This window comes from Protopterus annectens, chromosome 13.part0 (genome assembly GCF_019279795.1).
Source record: "Protopterus annectens isolate FY-2018-M chromosome 13.part0, PAN1.0, whole genome shotgun sequence".
NCBI lineage: Eukaryota > Metazoa > Chordata > Ceratodontiformes > Protopteridae > Protopterus > Protopterus annectens.
In genome coordinates this window covers 1,341,654,677-1,341,675,625 of record NC_056747.1, presented here as the reverse complement: position 1 = coordinate 1,341,675,625, position 20,949 = coordinate 1,341,654,677, and positions in this window count along the sequence as shown.

The window sequence follows — 20,949 nt, the reverse complement described above, 5'->3', positions numbered from 1 at the left end:
AACTTTGAGGTTGTTTTTTGATGAAATGTTTACGTCAGGAATTTTGTCTTTGTGACATTGCCTAAAAAAGGCACTATGGGGGTAGCAAGACCCTTTGCCATTTGCTGAAATCCCAGGGGTGACAGATGAAGACATTTTCTGGCAAAGCACCGAGGTATATTGATCAAGTCATCCCAAGCTGACAGAAACTGGATCCCCTTAGAATGACACCAGAAACTAAGTCAATTATTGAAGTCAATGATTTTCTGTTTATATTGTGGTATCATCCTAGGTGAGGGTAACATGCTGTTCAAGGCTAGGGACATACCTGCCTGGGATACATAATCAGAGAGCTCAATCATGTCTCTCTTCATGTAGTTCAGGGAGATACATCTCAAGTTGTTTACACCAACCTGTACCATGACCAAATCATAATGGTACTTGCTGAGACTTGAGTGCCTGCGTGAACTGGCAAAGCCTGGCAACCAAAAGACAACTGACCATGACTTCCTCTTTGTTCAGCCTGGTGAGGGGGACATCTGTGTGTCTCACTATTGAGTCTCCTATGACTAAGATATTTAGAGTGAATATGTGTTGCCTTATGGGCTTTGATGCTGAGACACTTGTGATTGTATCATTATGTGTATTGTGTGTTTTGGGTGTTATGGTTGGTTTAGTATATATGTGTTTTAGAGGTCTCTGGTGTTTAGGCAGATTTTTATGTGCGTACCTCCTCATATGTTGGTCTGTCTCTATGCTGCATGTCATGAGTAGGAGTTGTGGTAGATGGATTGACAACCTGCTCTGTATGTACCTATTGCGCAAGAGAGCTGTGATTCCATAGTCATAATGTAGGTGCATCACTCACAAATGATACAGGAATGATTTAGAAGTAGTACATGAGGCAGTTGCTACACTGCCTCAGTCGACCCATGTCAACCAGGCTGGTAGGAGAAAAAGAGAGAAACTGACAGTTCATGGTCCCAGGGATAATCTTACTCTGACTATAACAGCTGAAGAGGGAATACAATAGGGGCAGATAATAGTAGGTTTAGGCATGAAGAGCTCTGGTTTAGGTAATATTTGCAAGGCTAGAGAGTAGGCATCTGTAACAAGCAATTCCTCTGCTCAGTAGTGCATGATGTGCAAACAGGTGCAGAAAAGCACAAACCAGTTCAAACATAGGCTTTTTAAAGCAGAAAAACAGGAATGAGCCAAAGCTCAAATTATCCAATCAAAATGCCCTAAACAGAGCTCTCCGACAGTAACTCTAACTAGGTCAGTCCAACCTGTACCTTCCTGTCATGAGGGCATATAGGGTGACTCTCCAGACAAAAGATAACTGTTTTACAAGCTCTGAAGGTCACAAGCACTACTAGATTCAGCAAAAACCTGAATGTAGTCTATGCTGGTGCTTTTGAAGTGCAGCAAACAAGTAAAATGAATAAAATAGGCAGATGAAAAGTAATTACAGTTATAAGAGGAATTCAATTAGCAGATAATCTAAATATGCAGTAAAATACAGTTGTACACTTTAAGCAAAGATATATGCAGCAAATATTGTTTTAATTAATCAGAAACTGCAGAAAATAGTTGAAAATAAGCACATGTCTTTGTAATCTTTCAGGAGAGCTGAATTCAACCCATCCAAGTAAGAATCTGCTGGTTTAAAGTTTATTGTGTTTTACTGATTAGACTGAGGAATTAACTGTTTAAATGTCTTTCACTCTGCTGGTACAAAAGCCTCACACAGACAAGGTTATCCATGCCTAGTATATAAGCAAATCTCTTCAGTTTAAAATCCTCTATAGGAAATGCTCTTCATAGTCTCCCACTATTCACAGCTGCTTGAAGAATTGCCAGTTTGTGCAGACAGCAGTACCACCACAGCTCATCTGACCAGAGCTGCTCAACCTCTGGTAACTTTTTCCAGAGGTCTGGAGAGATTCTGCTGAAATCCAAAGCATCCACTGCTAAAACAATTTATTTTAGAGTTTTCTTTGCACTCTGCTGACTTTATTTCATCATTTTACTGATTTTACTGTATTTTTCTGCACCTTAAAAAAATTGTTCTGTTGCATAAAGTAGCTATTACATAGCACAGACCAGATTCAGATCTGCTGAACCTAAACTGTATTGTTACACTTGAGGACTACTCCAGCCATCTTACATTAGGAGGCACCTGCTTCCACCCTTGTAGCAGAAGTGTGTAGTTTGAACCTCATTAGAGTTAGGGATTACAGACAGAAAGCTCACTCTGTGCTTTCCCATCAGTAGCTTAGCTTAAAAGGGTTTAATTTCATCTGTATTTAAAGCTTGCATTTGCCCATAGCTGCGCATCACTCAAGGGAGTTCAGTGGTGGTCTGTACAGACACAAACACCCTGAATGACAATTTTTGCCTAGACATCTGTTTGTGAACCCTCCCAAGCTTCCCTGCTGCATTGTGGGAAATTGAGCTGCACGCTGAGAAGCATTGTCATAATTTTCAGCCCTGCCCTTCAATAGAATAAGCCTCTTTGTTAATCCTAGAGCAAAATCTGAACAAAGTATCCCACTCCACAAAAGTAGTTACAGTAAAATCCTATCATAATGGATGGTCAGTTTCCAACCCTTTCCCAGCCAGCCTCATTGACATGGGCATCCTGAGGCAATGTGGTAATTGTGTCATGTATACTGACAATCACTTACTCCTAAACCAAGCAAATACCATATGTGAGAGATGTAATTATACTATGAATTTGTAATCACTTCTCTGATATAACAACAAACCAAACATCAAACAGGTTGTCAGCAGACACGCACATCACCTCACACACAAAACAAGGTCACAACACATAAACCCACATACGCAGATGTACTCAGTAGAAGCCTACCAAAAGATCAGAGACCTTCCAAGTGCAAACCACTTGCACATACTGCAAAGCAAATTGAATCCACTACATATAACAACACACACACACACTAGTGTCACAGTAAATAAGCTTGTAAGGTAAAACACCTCAAAACCAAATATCCTGGTCATAGCTAACTTCATAGTGAGACACACAGATGCTCCCCTCATCAGACTGGACAATAAGGAGGTCATGGTCAGCTGTCTGTGAGGTACCAGGTTCTATCAAATCATGCATGTACTCAAGTCACTCAACAACAACTACCACTATGACTCTGTCATAGTAGATGTTGGGATGAATGACTTGAGATGTACCTCTCTGGACTGTATAAAGACAGACATGACTGAACTCTCAGATTATGTGTTTCAGACAGGTATGTCCCTAGTCCTAAGCAGGATTCTATCTTCACCCAGATTGATGCCACAATACAGACAAAAAATGTTTCAGTTCAACAACTGGCCTAGCTTTTGGTGTCAATCAGGGGGATACAGTATCTGTCAGCCTGGAACACATTGTTAACAGATCACACTGCTTTGCCAGAGATGGTCTTCACATATCTCCTCTAGGCTTTTAGATATTGGCAAAGGCACTTGCCTTTCCCACAGTGCTTTTCTTAGGCAATGTCAAAACAACAAAATTTCTACTGTAAAAAAAAAAATCCACTCAAGAAAAACTCAAGGTTATGCTGTTTAATACTAGGAGCCTAGACAGAAAACTGCACTCCTGGAAGTACTCCTCACCTTGTAAGATGCTGACATCAGTGAGGTCACTGAGACATGGTTCAAGGCCACAGACAACACCCTGGCTATGCAAGGCTACAATGCCTTCCACACGTTCAGACCCGAAACAAGTGTGAAAGGACCAAAGGTGGAGGTGTATCCATCTTCAGTAAAGCCAAATACACCTTGAGACTGGTTAAAAAGAATGCCTCCCTTGAGCTACTCCAGGTCAAACTAACTGAAGGTAAAGGACCCTACCACATCATTGTTAGCTATACGTCCCCCACCATGAACCAACAGAAGCACACCATTTATCTGGACTTACTAGAGTCAAACACTTTGGACATGGGTGATTTCAACTATCCTTCCATCGACTGGGCAACATATGTAAACACACATACATGCTTTCCCTGAGGTTCCTGACCTTTGTCAATACAAATACCCTGGAACAGCTCATCTGTACTCCCACAAGGGTCTCAAATGTCCTAGACTTAGTCATCCCCAACATGGGAGGTCACTGCACTACTCCCTGTGTGTTGCCCTTCCTGGTAAGGTCAGACCATAAATCTATCTAGTTTGAAGTAACAATCAGACCTCACACCCCCAAAGGAGCAAAAAAACTGAAAAATTCCTTCAAAGGAAACTACAGCCTACTAGGTAATGATATAAAATGTTTCATATCCCTGCTAACACAGTCAACAATGACTCCTATACAGAGGAGTACACAAATGCCCTGTATATCCACCTAAACAACTGTATAGACTTGACTGCATCTGACCAGATCTAAACCAGGTCCTCCCTAAAAAAACAGGCCACCCTGGTGGACATCAAGCGTAAATAGGTTATATAACAAAAGGAAGAAACGAATGTTTAACAACAAGAGGGAAGTTACTTCAGCTTGAACAAACAAATCAGATTCCTTGTAAATTCCTCTAAAGCTAGTTATGAAGCTAAATTGGCATCCCTAGCTAAGGATAATCATAAAGCATTCTTTAGCTATGTCTGAAATCTAAAAGTAAATGCCCAACTATGTGCCGAAATTATAGTGGGCGGTACCTCTCATATTGAACATGTGCAGATTGCCAACCTGCTAGCTGATATATGTGATGCAAACTTCACCCCCTTGTCCCTACCAACCATACCCAAAGCATAACTGACACCAGTCCTCTGCCTAGTATCTTCAAAGGGCAGATCATATCTGCGCTCTCCAAGGCCAAAACATGGCCTCTATGGGACCAGATAGCATCCCAGGCTGCTTACTAAACAATCTAAAACAAGACCACCATCTTTTTTAAACTATTACCATCAGCCAGGCATTATATATTAATATGCACAAAAACAAGCAGGTATACAAACAGTTTTTTTTTTCATAGCCATCAGGTTCATAAACAGATAACTCAGCTTATTAGGCTGTGAAATTCTTTTTCCCAGTCATCCAAGGATTCTGCAATATTGTTTATATATTGCTAATACCTATTTCTTTCAGAATTTCTTTCAGTACTTCTTGCACTGAGTTGCACTTTGCACTTTGTATGTACATGCATATTTACTTTTTTGTCTTGTTCTTAATAGTTGTATGTATGTTATTTATCTAATTCATATTTGGAGAGTCACTGAAACAGGAGTCATATTCCTTGTATGTGCATATACTTGGCCAATAAATATGATTCTGATTACCAGCAAGGACACAGGTAACCTTCAACACTTGACCCAACCCAGTTTGACTTTTATTAAGGTAGGTCATGATTATTGAATCTGGTGGACTTCTTTGAGAATGTCACTAAAGCCCTGGATGAAGGCAAAACAGTACATACTGCCGGTCTTTACTTAGCCAATACTTTTGACACAATCCCCAACTCAGGTATCAGTGAAAAACTCTCCCAGCTGGGAAATGACCCATATGTCACTAGATGGGTAGCCAAATGGCTCACAGACAAAATGCATACTGTCAAAGTTGGGAATTCCACCTCTACCAGTAGACCAGTTACCAGTGGTGTACTACAAGATTCTGTGCTGGGCCCACTACTCTTTGGAATCTATTCCTCAGAGGTCCAGGTGAAAGTAGATGGTCTTTGGCTCACCAAATTCACTGATAATTGCAAACTAGGCACATTTGTTGAGTCCCCAAATGATGTTAATGTATTACAAAAGGGGCTAACAGAGACAAATGATTGGTGCCAAAGCTACAGACTAAATCTAAACGCAAAAAAAGTGTGTTATTATCCCCTTAGGCAAAGAGGAAGTCCCTGCAAATTACAATATTGACAGCTCCCCCCTAAGATCAAACTCAGTGCTGCGAGATTTGGGAACACAGGTTGATAGCAACCTAAACTTTGATCACCATGTGTCCACAGTGGTAAGGAAAGCCTTCTGCATATCACATCTCATAAGTAAGGGCAACACATCCAAGGCTAAGGATGTTATAACACCTCTGTACTCAACCCTCATCAGACCATTAATAGAGTACAATGCTCCCTTTTGCATGTACCTTACCAGACACCTGCAGCAGCTGGACAGACCTCTGAGGTTTTTCATGAAGAAAATTCAGGGCCTCTAAACACATGACCTACATGGAAAAACAGAAAGCCCTGTCACTGTACTCTGTATCCTACAGGCCGCTGAGTGGCAACTTGCACCTGGCATACCAAGCAGTCTGTGACCCTGCCTTAATGGAAATTCTGCATAGCTGCAAATCAAATGGGACAAGAGTCCATTTCTTCAGGGATCACAACCTAGCCTGTGACCTTAACAGAAGATGGTGGAGAGACACATATATTTCCCAGAGATTGCTTCTCCTCTGGAATAAACAACCAATTAACATGACGTAGAGGTCCTTAATAACCCTATTCAAGAACAACCTAAAAAATTAGATGAGAGACTGTAAATTTACTCTGGGGGTGGCACTTATATCCCTCATGGACAGGAGTAGTTGGTGCTGTTCATAAGCTCACCCTGTAAATAATGACCATCTAACCAAGGTAAATTAGGGAACATGGGTATAACATGGCTAGGCTTGTAAAGACCCTAGGACTATTAGCCTAGTAACCTTCTATGAACCTACAATGATAGAAAGAACTTTGCCAAAGAAAACGAATTACAGTATATGAAAGAAATCAATAAAAATACAACAACTGTTATATAACTAAAGATATTTTTACAAGGAAAAAGAGAAGAAGTATTGAGTTACTTAAACAGATTAGTAAAGGAAGATGGCAGTGTAATGAGAGAAATAAATGTAAAGAAGTAGAAAGGACTCAGGAAAAGAGTATTAATAGTGTAGTACAATATCGACAAGAAGTGTTTAAATAAAAATAAAGAAGGTGGTGAAAAAACACTGAAAGTAAAAAAGTTAAAAAAGAAAATAAAAGAATTGAAAAAAGGAGATTTCTTTGTATGAGCTAGATAAAGTACTAGGACAAGTAGATGTAGATTCGGCTGGAGCCCAGATGGAATCGGCTATGAAATGTATACAAATTTATGGGACTGGTAAAAATATTTTTAAAGATTTTGAATGAATGGTTAAATGAAGGTTTTAGGTATAAAGAATTATGTAGCAGAATACTTACATTTTTATGGAAGAAGGAAGATAGAAAAGTATTAAAAAATGAAGACTAATAGTATTAAATAACAATGATTATCAGATCTTTATGAAAATAATACAAATGAGATTTAAAACTAAAATGGAAATTATTATGCAAGGTAGCACATATAATATAAAGGAAGAGGTTGTTAAGAATAACTGGATGATAGATTGAAAAATTGTTGATGATATTATAAACAGAAAAGAAGCAAAATCATGATAGGAAATCTTAATAAGGCATTTGACTCAATTGGACATGAAATCTTATGGGTAATAATGAAAGAATAAGTGAGAAAGGTAGTAAACGATGTATGTCATTGTATAGTAATAATAAAGTATAAATACTTGTAAATGGCTGGGTACATATGAAGACTGGTGCAAGACAAAGATGTCTAATGAGTTGTATGATAGAATGTGAAATAAATTACAAAATGAAGGTGGCAAGATATATAACACCTGAAGGACTGAGAATTTAACATATGTAGATGACATTATAATAACTGCAAAAAATGGATAAAAGAAGTAATTTACACCAATGAGTGCCTAGAGGTGACAGGGATGGCTTTAAATAAAGAGAAAAGTAAAGGTTTAAGTGATGTAGTAAAGATAGGGGGGATATATTTTACAATTAATGAAATTTCTGAGTTAGGTATAAAATTTGGGAATAAAGATGTATGTAGAATCCAATGGTAGGAAACAATAGAAGAAATAAAGCAAACATGCCTTTTCTGGAGAACATATACATTATTCAGAAAAAATGGCTTATTTGATAAATTCAGTGCTGATGGAAAAATAGCATACTTAGCAAGTGCATTTATGTTGCCAACAGCATTTGAAAAGAAATGATTGCAGATTTTTTTTTAATTTGTATGGGGCTCTAGATTAAACTCGGTAAAAAGAGGAGTTTTGTATATAAATAAAGAAGGAGATTTAGAGTTAATTAACCCAGTGGTATATACTGCTTCGTTAAATTTGTACAAAGTATTAAATGGATAAATGATAAAGATGAGAGATTAGTAGTAATACTACATAAGTGCAAGAAATTTGTGAGTATGGTAAAAGAGTAAAAAAGAAAAGAGCGTATAAATGAAAAAATAAAATATTACCAAGAGAAATATTTTTCTGCAAAATAAAAACTGATGATATAGAAAAAGAAAAGTATGGTATAAGAATGTAATGATAAAACATTACTATGTAAAATCATAGGAAAATCTAACAAGATGAACAAAGTAAAGCAAGTGGTGTAATCAGAAAGCAGAATGTCAAGATATTTTATGGAGGCTGGTAATATATGAATTGCCAGTAAAACAAAATATGCCATATAAAAAGAAAAGTGATAGAATATGTTAACATTGTGAAGAGGAAGAAGAAACAACAGAACGTTGTTTTGAAATATAAACGAGTAAAAAGTTATGGGGAAACTATGTAAAGAATATTCTTTCAAAGATATAAAAAAGTGGATAAAATAAACAAGGATATTATTAAATATGGATATTATATGAATAGAAGTAAAGCATATGTTAAAAGAATCGATAACAAGTTATTTTATGTTATATGGATTATATGGAATGAAAGAATAAATGAAATTACAGTGAATGGTGAATTAATTTTAGCAACAATATTGGGTAAAATCAGATGGTGACTATGGGAAAAGGAGTGGGGGGTCTAATAGGGATGAAAATTTAACACAATTGTAAAGGAAATTATGACAAAGAGCAAACAGATCTGTATCTCTATATATCTGTACATAAGTAAATATTGTGTAAATGAGAGTTATTTTCTATACAATAAAGGACCTCTTCGCATTTTGATAAGTGCCATAGGAGCTACAACCAACTCAAGCAGATGAGGCCTCAATTTACGTCTTATCTGAAAGACAGCAGACTCAAGGGTGCATCACTGCACCACGCTGCACTGGTATAGGAATACAAAACAGACCTTTCTTCACCAAAAGCAGGGGTGTTACCTATTCTATCACTGACACTATAAAGTAGTGTGTAAACTAACAAAAAGAAATGTTTTAGTAATGTACTATTACATCTGTCACAGAGACTGGTAAATTCTGTCTTTGATGTGTGTGTGTGTATGTGTGTGTGTGTGTGTGTGTGTGTGTGGGTGTATGTATATATATATATATATATATATATATATATATATATATATATATATATATGGGTTCATGTCAGTACATCGACAAGTTAGGATATCGACATCCACTTCACCGACACATGAAATAAACGACACCGCAAACACGGACATTTAACAGGTAAGAGGTTTAAATTTTGCTAATCATGCCTACCACACATGCATAACACTGCCACACTTACTAAAACATGGTAGGCATGATTAGTGAAATTTAAACCTCTTACCTGTTAAATGTCCGTGTTTGCGGTGTCTTTTATTTCATGTGTCGGTGAAGTGGATGTTGATATCCTAACTTGTCGATGTACTGACATGAACCCATATATATATATATATATATATATATATATATATATATATATATATATAGATATAGATATATATATATATATATATATATATATATATATCATTCCCCTTCACAAGATTTAATTCCCATAAACTCAAAATTAATAACCCCGAAGCCAGAATCTCGAGTTTACAGAAACTCAAAATGTGAAAGGGAAATAAAAAAAAAACACCTTTCTAATGTTTTTGAAGGGGGGGCTTCGACCCCCTGCACCCCCCACACCCCCCTACAAAAATATTCCTACTCCAAGATCACATTACAGCAAAGGAAAGGGAAATCTCCCATTCCGTGCTATATGCACAAGTGCAAAATGGAAAATTTCCCAGTCCTTCGCTATAGTCTGGTCACGTAGCTCTTATATGACAGCTGCAAGGCTGCAGGGGGAACCTAGCCCCTGACAAAAAGGTAACTCAACTCTTTTTTTTCTAAAACTAAACTTCCCATTCACAATTTTGAGTGAATGGAAGTTTGAGATTCTGGTCTCGAGCTTATGCATTTTGAGCATCCATTCATTCAATCTTGTGAAGGGGAACTATATGTATATATATATATATATATATATATATATATATATATATATATCTGAGTTCACTTAGATTATCAAATTTCTAAAAACCCAAAACCCATATATGATCGTGTTTTCGGAAAATGAAAAAAAAAAAAAAAAAAAAAAAACATAAAAACAGAATTTCTGCAGGCCCCAACACAAAACATAAAAACAACATTTCTGCAGGCCCCCTTGGTCCCTCCACACCATCTTCTACTTAGATATATGAACTCTGAGATCGCACTACCGCAAGGAAATGGGAAACCTCCCGTTCTGTGCTTCTGCATAAAGCGCGGAATGGGAGATTTCCCTTTTCTTTGCTGTAGTGCGATCTCAGAGTTGGTATATTTAAGTAGGAGGGGTTGTGGTGCAGCCCCCACATTGCCCCCCGTGGAAACATTTTTATATTTTGTGTTTTTTTTTTTCATGTACTTTAGATTTTCTTGTTTCCAAAAACTCGATCATATGGTCTCGACCATATGGGTTTCAGGTTTTTTGTAATTCAATAATCTAAAGTGAATCTATACATATATATATATATATATATATATATATATATATATATATATATACATATACATATATATGAATTCACTTCAGAAGCTCAAAATACTAAAAATTAAATTTCAGTATTTCAAGCCCAGAAAGTAGAATCCACAAAACCACAAAAAATCAAAACCATGAAATTCAATATCTCACACATTAGAGATTTTGAATTTTGCGGTACTACTGTCTATATTAGAACATTGAAGTTTCAAAACTTCGAATGTTCTAATATTGAGCCCTATTCAGTGAAAGCTGAAAACATCAAACATACAGAACAGCAAATTCTTCCCTAGGGAAAAAAGTTGCTGTTCCAAAACACATACACACAACACAAGCACACCAAACAAACAGCAATCCACACACATACACCTAAAATCTTACACCTAACCCCACGCTAAATTATACACACACCAACTATCCACTTACCTTAACCCAAACCCTAACCCTAAGGTCTGTCACTATCACACACGAACCTCTCCTACTCCCTAACCCTAAATCAACTAACCTCACCCTCACGTCCACACAATCACACACATACCTAACCCGCGCCCTGAACCTAACTTACCTAACCCACCCTAACCCTCACATCCACACAATCGCACCTGAACCCGACCTGTAACTTTACACCACAGCACTGAAAATACCGAAGCAGCAGAAACGGACAACCAAATTCTTTTCCCTAGGAAAAAATTTGGTTTTCTGTTGCTACAATATTTTCAGCTTTCGCTGAATAGGGTTCGATATTAGAACATTCAAAGTTTTGAAACTTTGATGTTTTAATATAGACCCATGGCGCGCACACACACACACACACACACACACACACACCATTCTCCCCACATACAAACATAACCTCTCTACTACATGAAAGCAGAAATCACACACCCCCACTTAAATATTCTCACTATGAGGTCGCATTACATACAAACACACACAAAACACCACCACACAAGCTACATTCTCCTCGCACACACATCCCAGCAACATAGCACACTGACGCACACCACAGCCACTACCCAAAACCCTTAACACACACACACACTTACCTGACTGCATAACCAAAGTGAAAGTTCAGAAGCATGAAATTCAAAACCTCCTGTATTCGAGGTTTTGAATTTCACGGTTCTGAACTTTCACTGTTCTCAGGATTTGACTTTCTGGGCTAGAAATACTGACGTTCGATATTTCAGTATTTCGAACTTCTGAAGTGAATCCATATATATTTATTTATATATATATATATATATATATATATATATATATATATATCCATATATATAGATCTAGGCCTGTTGAACGAAAGATCAACAGTCCGAATCCAACATCACTGAACACACTTTAATGAAAGTGCTTTTACCGAAAAACACTTTTGTTAAAGTGCATAAAAAAAAAAAAATAGAAAAAAACAACAAAAAGGTGTTTATGCAGGGGGGCTATGTAGCCATGCATACCCCATGTGGGGGGATGTGCCCCACACACACCCCTACTTTAATATTCTCACTCCAAGATTGCAGTACAGTGGGGAAAAGGAAAAAATTCCCTTACCCGCACCGTAGTACTATATCCACTTCCCCCATGACTCCCTCTGGCTGCAGGCATACATACACATAAGTGCTTTTTCGGTTAAAAGCACTTTCGCGTAAGCATGTCCGGCCATTAAGCCTTCGGTGAAAAGCAATAATCGAGCATCAGTCCGAGTCCTATATATATATATATATATATATATATATATATATATATATATATTTTTTTTTTTTTTTTTTTTTTTTTTTGAGTTATGCAGTGTTGAAAATATGGTATTGCAGGACATCATTATGTCTTTTGATTTGTATCTACCTAGATAGCTAGTAAGAAATTCATAGCGCTTGGAGAGGAAAACAACCTGGCACTTCTCTTAGGCAATTGGAAAATTATCTTAGGCTCGTCAATGCTCTCCTGGAAGGTGTACCTCATAACAACTATGAACCTGTAAGTCATATTTAAGATGCAGACATTAATAGAGCTTCTTCTTCTTTCACTTGTTCCCATTAGGGGCCACCACAGTGGATCATCTGTTTCCATTTCTTCTCATTCTCTGCATCTTGCTCTGTCACACCAAATACCTGCATGCCTTCTCCCACCACATCCATAAACCTTATCCTAGGCCTGCCTTTTTCTCTTACCTGGCAGCTGCATCCTTAGCATTTTTTTCCTAATATTCCCAGCATTCCTCCTCAACACACGGCCAAACCAACAGAATCTTGCCTCTCTGGCTTTGTTTCCAAACCGTCCAACTTGAGATGACCCTCTGATATACTGATTCCTAATTCTATCCATCCTTGTCACACTCAATGCAAATCTTAACATCTTTAATTCTGCCACCTCCTGCTCTGACTCCTGCCTTTTTTTCAATCTCACCATCTCCAATCCATGTAACATAGTTGGTCTCACTACCCTCTTGTAGACCTTCCCTTTCACTCTTACTGGTACCCGTCTGTCACAAATCACTCCTGACACTCTTCCCCACAAACTCCACCCTGCCTGTACTCTCGTCTTCACCTCTCTTCCACACATGCCATTACTCTGAACTGTTGATCCCAAGTATTTAAACCCATCCACCTTCATCAACTCTACTCCCTGCATCCTCACCATTCCTCTGTCCTCCCTCTCATTCACACACATATATTCTTAGCCCTGCTGCCTTCATTCCTCTGCTCTCTAGACTATGTCTCTACCTTTCCTGGGTCTCCTCAACATGTTCCCTACTCTCACTACAGATCAAAGTGCCCTCTGCAAACATCATAGTCCACTGGGACTCCTGTCTGATCTTGTCTGTCAACCTGTCCATCACCATTGCAAATAAGAAAGGGCTCAGAGCTGATCCTTGATGTAATCCCACCTCCACCTTAAATGCATCCATCACTCTTACTGCAGACCTCATCACTGTCACACTTCCCTCATACATATCCTGTACTACTCTGACATACTTCTCTGCCTCTTCTGACTTCCTCATACAATACCACAACTCCTCTTTAGGCACCCTACAATATGCTTTCTCCAATTCCAGAAATACACAATGCAACTCCTTCTGACTTTCTCTATACTTCTCCAACAACACCCTCAGAGCAAACATCACATCTGTAGTGCTCTTTCCTGGCATGAAACCATACTGCTGCTCACTAATCATCACCTCCCTTCTTAACCTAGTTTCCACTACTCTTTCCCAGTGGTGGCTGGTGACTTCAAATCACAGGGGGGCTGCAGGAGACAGCTGAATGGGTGGAGTCAAGGGGAAGGGGTGTGGTCAACCATAAAGGGGAGGAGCTATGCACAAAACCACAAAAAACTAACTTTAATTAAATACGCTGCCCTGGGTGGCAAACCATCATTATGAAAGTCCAATCAAGACAAAAATAAGTGTAGAAGAATAAAAATATTTCAATGCATTGGCTGCATGACAGCTTACTTAATATCTAGATGGAAACAAAAGGTTGTGAGGCATGAAAAAATAAATTACTTTTTAAATACATTACTGGAATGCCAGTCAAAATCAAGTATAAGAAAACCAGAAGCACTCAACTCAAACCACTTCTCCTTGCACTGCAGTCCTAATTATAATATATTCAGCTTTATTAAAGTACCAAGTAACATGCTGAAAGTAGAAATCTATGTGATGCCCCACTTGTAAAAATGTTTCTTATCCAAAAAGACCTGCTGCCTGACAACTTGTTTCATGGGGAAAACATGATAAAAGTAAAAATGAAAAGCAAACAAGAAACAAGCTCAAGATACATTGCTTAAAGGATTACTGTACAGGTTATGGACCACACATGATTGGCATTCTGTTTAGTTTACGGGTAAAGTCTGTAGAGATGACTGGAAGTCTCCAACAAGTGTAATGAGCTTTTTAAAATAATGGAATCCTGTCCTTTAATACCCAAGGCTTATACATTATCTAGTCAAGTATTCTCTGCATGGCAACAACAGAAAGGCTTTCAATGTTGGCAATTCTTTAACAGTATGCTTATTAAAGCTTACTTGCATCTTACGATGTCAGACAAGCTTACCTTATGGTCATTAAAGCATTGCTACTTAAACACAGAGCAACATGCACTTTGAGTAATAAGCATAAATCTGAGTAATAAGCATAAATCAACAGTACAAAAATATGACAGAAACCAGACCATTCTGCAAAATCAAGGACAGATGAAAAGCCACTGTAGTACTTATGCAGTGTGTCCTCCCCATCCAAGGTAGATACAACTACTCCTTGCCTTGCTTGGACACATCCAGAGTCACTACATGGGGGAGTGGGGTGCAACAAGCACGTCACAATTTGAAATCTCTCTGGCTGACTGTGATGGCCCTGACACATTTGTCATACCTCTCAACCTCAAGAGCAAGAAATCTGGACAAAGCCATATACAGAAGTGGGACAAAGGCCCAACAATAAGGACAATTTTTAAATATTGCTCTAATAAACTTAGAAAGATAATAGAATAGGTCTTGCATTAGTATGAATTTTCTGAAGGGTATACAATCTGAAACTCAAATGTTGGTCATTTTCTAACTTCAGTCTTTAGTGATTTGTCACTAATTTGCCAAAAAACACAATTTTATGAAAAATGGACCAAAAATGTGATGCAAAAATATAAAACAGACACACAATACAGCTGCTACCTGTCAAAGAAGGGACACTTTAATATTAGTACTGCTACCTTGAGCAGCTGACAAAACAAAAGAATCTACATGCATTTCAAGTAATCTATAAGTTTGATTATTACAGTTATTTCTTAATTGTAAACCCTCCATGTTTTCTCCCAAAATTGCTATTTTGTGGAGGGATTATTAGGGGGAAGAGCAACATTTTGAGCCAAAAATTGGGGACAGTTGAGAGGTTGGCTATGCCTAATTCTATAAAGCAATTTATTTGCATGTACCTCTCAACCTGTTAATGTAGTAAATCTGAACAAGGCCAAATATACTGGGGGAACATATAAACAGTACTAAAAATTGCTCTTGTATAAATTGAGACAGTTGATAGAACAGCTCTTACTTTAACATGCATTTTTCTGAAGGTTATGAAGTCTGAAACTTATTATTTAGTGACTTCTGGCAAATCATTTAGGAATTAAAACTACAAATTTTATGAACAACAAACCAAAAATAAGAAGCAAAAATCTATTCATTCTTTGAAAATCTGGACAGTTGGGAGGTATAGTTCAGCTGGGCCTGTCTGAGTTTGCTGCCCTTCCCCTGACAAAATAATGGTTGAATGGAGCCTCTGCAGCCATTCCAATGAACCATTATACTTGGCTATTTCACTCCATTTACCATAAACACTAATGTGCATACTGCTTTACTTCTATGATGAGTTGGACTTCATTTGAAAGTTTTATTTTGTATTTTACAGCACAAACACTAAGTCATCTGTTAAACAAAGCAATGCAGTCTCACAATGAAAACTTAGCATTAAAACTTCTCTGCCCTTGAAACTCACATTCATTGAAACAGCATTGAAACCCACATTCAAAGAAAATACATTTTGCCAGTGGCAGATAAAGATTAATTTTGGGCTGTTTTCGAATGATAGGCCCCTTGCATATGAAACATACATGTGCTCTTTGATACAACTTCCTCATTGTACTAAAATTATATTCCTTGTACAATACAGTACACTTGTTAGAGGGTGTTTTAAATTTGTTTTGAAAATTTTTCCAGTAAGCAATGAAACAAACCATATGCACCCATAATGGCAAAACTGCCCAGTTGAGAACATTTATCATAAAAAAGTCTACTCAGACTTCCACAGTCCACCATTATTAGTAAATATACACAATTCTACAGTCCACCATTATTAGTAAATATGCACAATTCCACAGTCCACCATTATTAGTAAATATGCACAATTCTACAGTCCACCATTATCAGTAAATATGCACAATTCTGCAGTCCACCTTTATCAGTAAATATGCACAATTCTACAGTCCATTATCAGTAAATATGCACAATCTCTGAAGTAAGTCATCTAAATAATTCCACATTAAAGAAATCTGTAACTAATGAAGCGGTTGCTGCTAGAAATCACCTTTATATTTCATGGTTTCATCGAAAAATAAAGTGTCTGTTGCCCCTCAGGAATAAATTGCCTATATTACATTAAAAAATGATAAGCTAGTAATAATATTGCAAGAGGAAATGGATGGCAAACTGATAACGAACTCATAGTTAATATCTTCACCAAGGAGAACATTCGCAGTACGGCAGCATCCACCCCTTGTGGGAGTAGAACCCACAGCCTTCTGCATCAAAAGCAAGTACACAACCTGTTGTGCTATAGTATTAACTAGGTAAAGCACTAAACTTCTATTCCCCTGCAGCTCTCAGCTCCTTGTAAAATCTACTCAATACTCAACTGCATCTCAACTTCGCAGCTCAAGAAAACTGGAAAAAGCCAAAATGTATTGGGGGGGGGGGTCAAAAGCCCAAAAACCAGGGACACATTAAACATTGCTTGTATAATCTTGGAAAGTTGCTAGAATAAAATGTTGTGTTGCCACCATATATTTTACTGCCAAGGTCCCTGAGCAAAAAACAGTCAGAGTAACATACCACTACGCCACATCAGCTGCTTTGTAAAAGAGAGGAAGACTGAAACTTAAATGGCTATCATTTAGTGAAATCATTTCTCACCATAGCTGTCAACCTCTTAGTACAAAACACCTGGACAAACCCAGTAATGAGGGAATACAGCCCTCAAACATATTCAGTGAATTCAGTTCTTGCCATAGCTGTCAACCTTAGCACAAAAACCTGGACGAAGCCAATAATGGGGGAATACAGTCCAAAAAACAGGGACAAATTTAAAATATTCATCTTATAAACTTAGAAAATTGCTAGAAAAAAAGGTTGTGCTACTATGTATTCTGAAGAACATGAAGTTTGAAATTCAAATGCCGGTCAATTTTACTGCGGACAGAACAAAAACAATTTTCAGCAGAGACACAGGGATTAATACTGCAGACACGTCTTTGTAAAATGGCAGGGCACCAGAGCAAATCCACACAAACACAGGGAGGAGATGCAGACTCCACACAGAAGCCACCCCAACAAAGAATCAAACCAGAAAACCTATAGCTGTGAGGCAACAATACTACCACTGCACCATAAATTATGCAAGAACTTAAGCATTCAGAAACCTGAAGTCTGAAATTCAAATGCCTGTCAATTTTACTGCGGACAGAACAAAACCAATTTTCAGCAGAGACGCAGGGATTAATACTGCAGACACGTCTTTGTAAAATAGCAGGGCACCAGAGCAAATCCACACAAACACAGGGAGGAGATACAGACTCCACACAGAAGCCACCCCAACCAAGAATCAAACCAGAAAACCTATAGCTGTGAGGCAACAACACTACCACTGCACCATCAATTATGCACGGAGTTAAACATTCAGAAACCTGAAGTCTGAAATTCAAATGCCTGTCAATTTTACTGCGGACAGAACAAAAACAATTTTCAGCAGAGATGCAGGGATTAAAACTGCAGACACGTCTTTGTAAAATGGCAGGGCACCAGAGCAAATCCACACAAACACAGGGAGAAGATGCAGACTCCACACAGAAGCCACCCCAACCAAGAATCAAACCAGAAAACCTATAGCTGTGAGGCAACAATACTACCACTGCACCATCAATTATGCAAGGAATTAAACATTCAGAAACCTGAAGTCTGAAATTCAAATGCCTGTCAATTTTACTGCGGACAGAACAAAAACAATTTTCAGCAGAGACGTAGGGATTAAAACTGCAGACACGTCTTTGTAAAATGGCAGGGCACCAGAGCAAATCCACACAAACACAGGGAGGAGATGCAGACTCCACACAGAAGCCACCCCAACCAAGAATCAAACCAGAAAACCTATAGCTGTGAGGCAACAATACTACCACTGCACCATCAATTATGCAAGGAATTAAACATTCAGAAACCTGAAGTCTGAAATTCAAATGCCTGTCAATTTTACTGCGGACAGAACAAAAACAATTTTCAGCAGAGTCGCAGGGATTAAAACTGCAGACACATCTTTGTAAAATGGCAGGGCAACAGAACAAATCCACACAAACACAGGGAGGAGATGCAGACTCCACACAGAAGCCACCCCCACCAAGAATCAAACCAGAAATCCTACAGCTGTGAGGCAACAATACTACCACTGCACCATCAATTATGCAAGGAATTAAACATTCAGAAACCTGAAGTCTGAAATTCAAATGCCTGTCAATTTTACTGCGGACAGAACAAAAACAATTTTCAGCAGAGACGCAGGGATTAAAACTGCAGACACGTCTTTGTAAGATGGCAGGGCACCAGAACAAATCCACACAAACACAGGGAGGAGATGAAGACTCCACACAGAAGCCACCCCAACCAAGAATCAAACCAGAAAACCTATAGCTGTGAGGCAACAATACTACCACTGCACCATCAATTATGCAAGGAATTAAACATTCAGAAACCTGAAGTCTGAAATTCAAATGCCTGTCAATTTTATTTAACATTTGTTAATCAGGACAGTCTGACTTGGAAAAAACACAATTTTCAGCAGAGGCCCAGGAAGAAATAATGCAGACATGTCTTTGTAACGTGGGAGGACACAAAAGCAAACCCACACAAACACAGGGAGAAGATACAGACCCCACAAAGAAGGAACCCCAGCCAAGAATCAAACCTGAAAGGCTGCAGCTGTGAGGCAACAATGCTACTACTACACCATCAAATATCAAGCATTAAAACATTTACAAACCACAGATATTATGAGGAACAGATCAGATCAAATATGAGGCAAAAATCTGCAATTTTTTTACAAATGGTGGTGGGAAGGGAACTCAAGTCTTTAACACCTGCATACAGGGTACAGGGTCAAGCCTGAGGTATTCCCTACCACACCACCATGAGCACCTGGGGCATTTACACACACACACACACACGGTATGTCAGCACCAAGCACCACACACTTCAGACAGTAAATACAAGCACACACCATATATTCCATCAATACACTTACCTGTCTTGTCCATAATATCCATCCAGCTAACGTCCTGCCTGTGCAATACTCGCAAGATCCCTGCTGCATTCAAAAACCAAAAACTCCTTCCCGAGATACGTGCACAGACGTCTCCTTGTGTCCCCCTATGGGGACTGCCGGACTGCCAGGAGCATGCGCAGTAGTCGGGACTACTGCGCATGTGCGAAGTCTGCGAAATTTAAAAAACATTTTTTTTTCTATTTTTTATTTTCTTTTTGATTTGAGGTGGCTGCAGTCCAGCAGTCCAATAGCACGGGCCGCCCCTACTCTTTCCCATAACTTAATGCTGTGACTGATCAATTATAGCTCTCTCTAGTTATTACAGCTCTGCACATCACTCTTATTCCTAAAAATTGGTACCAAAACACTTCTTCTCCACTTCTCAGGCATCCTCTTACTTTCTAAGATTTTGTTAAACAGTCTGGATAAAAACCCCACTGCCATCTCTGCTAAACACCTCTATGCTTCCATGGTTCCATCTGAACAAACAGCCTTTCCATTCTTCATCCACCTCATAACTGTCCTTAATTCCTCCTTGCTAATCTGTTGCACTTCCTGATTAACTATCCCCACATCATCCAACCTTCTCTCCCTCTCATTCTCTTCATTCATCAGCCCCTCAAAGTACTCTTTCCATCTCCTCAACACATTCTCCTCACTTGTGAGTACATTTCCCTCACTGTCCTTTATCACCCTTACCTGCTGCACATCTTTCCCAGCTCGGTCCCTCTGTCTAGCCAATCGGTACAGGTCCTTTTCTCCCTCCTTAGTGTCCAACCTGTCATACAACTCTACATATGCCTTATCCGTAGCCTTTGCCACCTCTCTCTTCACCATATGCCTCATCTCCTTATATTCCTCTCAACTTTTTTCATCTCTCTGACAATCCCACTTCTTCTTCGCCGACCTCTTTATCTGTATACTCTCTTGTACATCCTCATTCCACCACCAGGTCTTCTTGTCCCCCTCCCTCTGTCCAGATGTCACACCAAGCACCTTTCTAGCTGTCGCTCTTTCCAGCTCTGCTGTAGTTACCAAACTATTTGGTAACTCTTCACTACCACTCAGTGCCTGTTTTAACTCTTCCCTGAACTGCACCTCACAATCACCCTTTTTCAACTTCTACC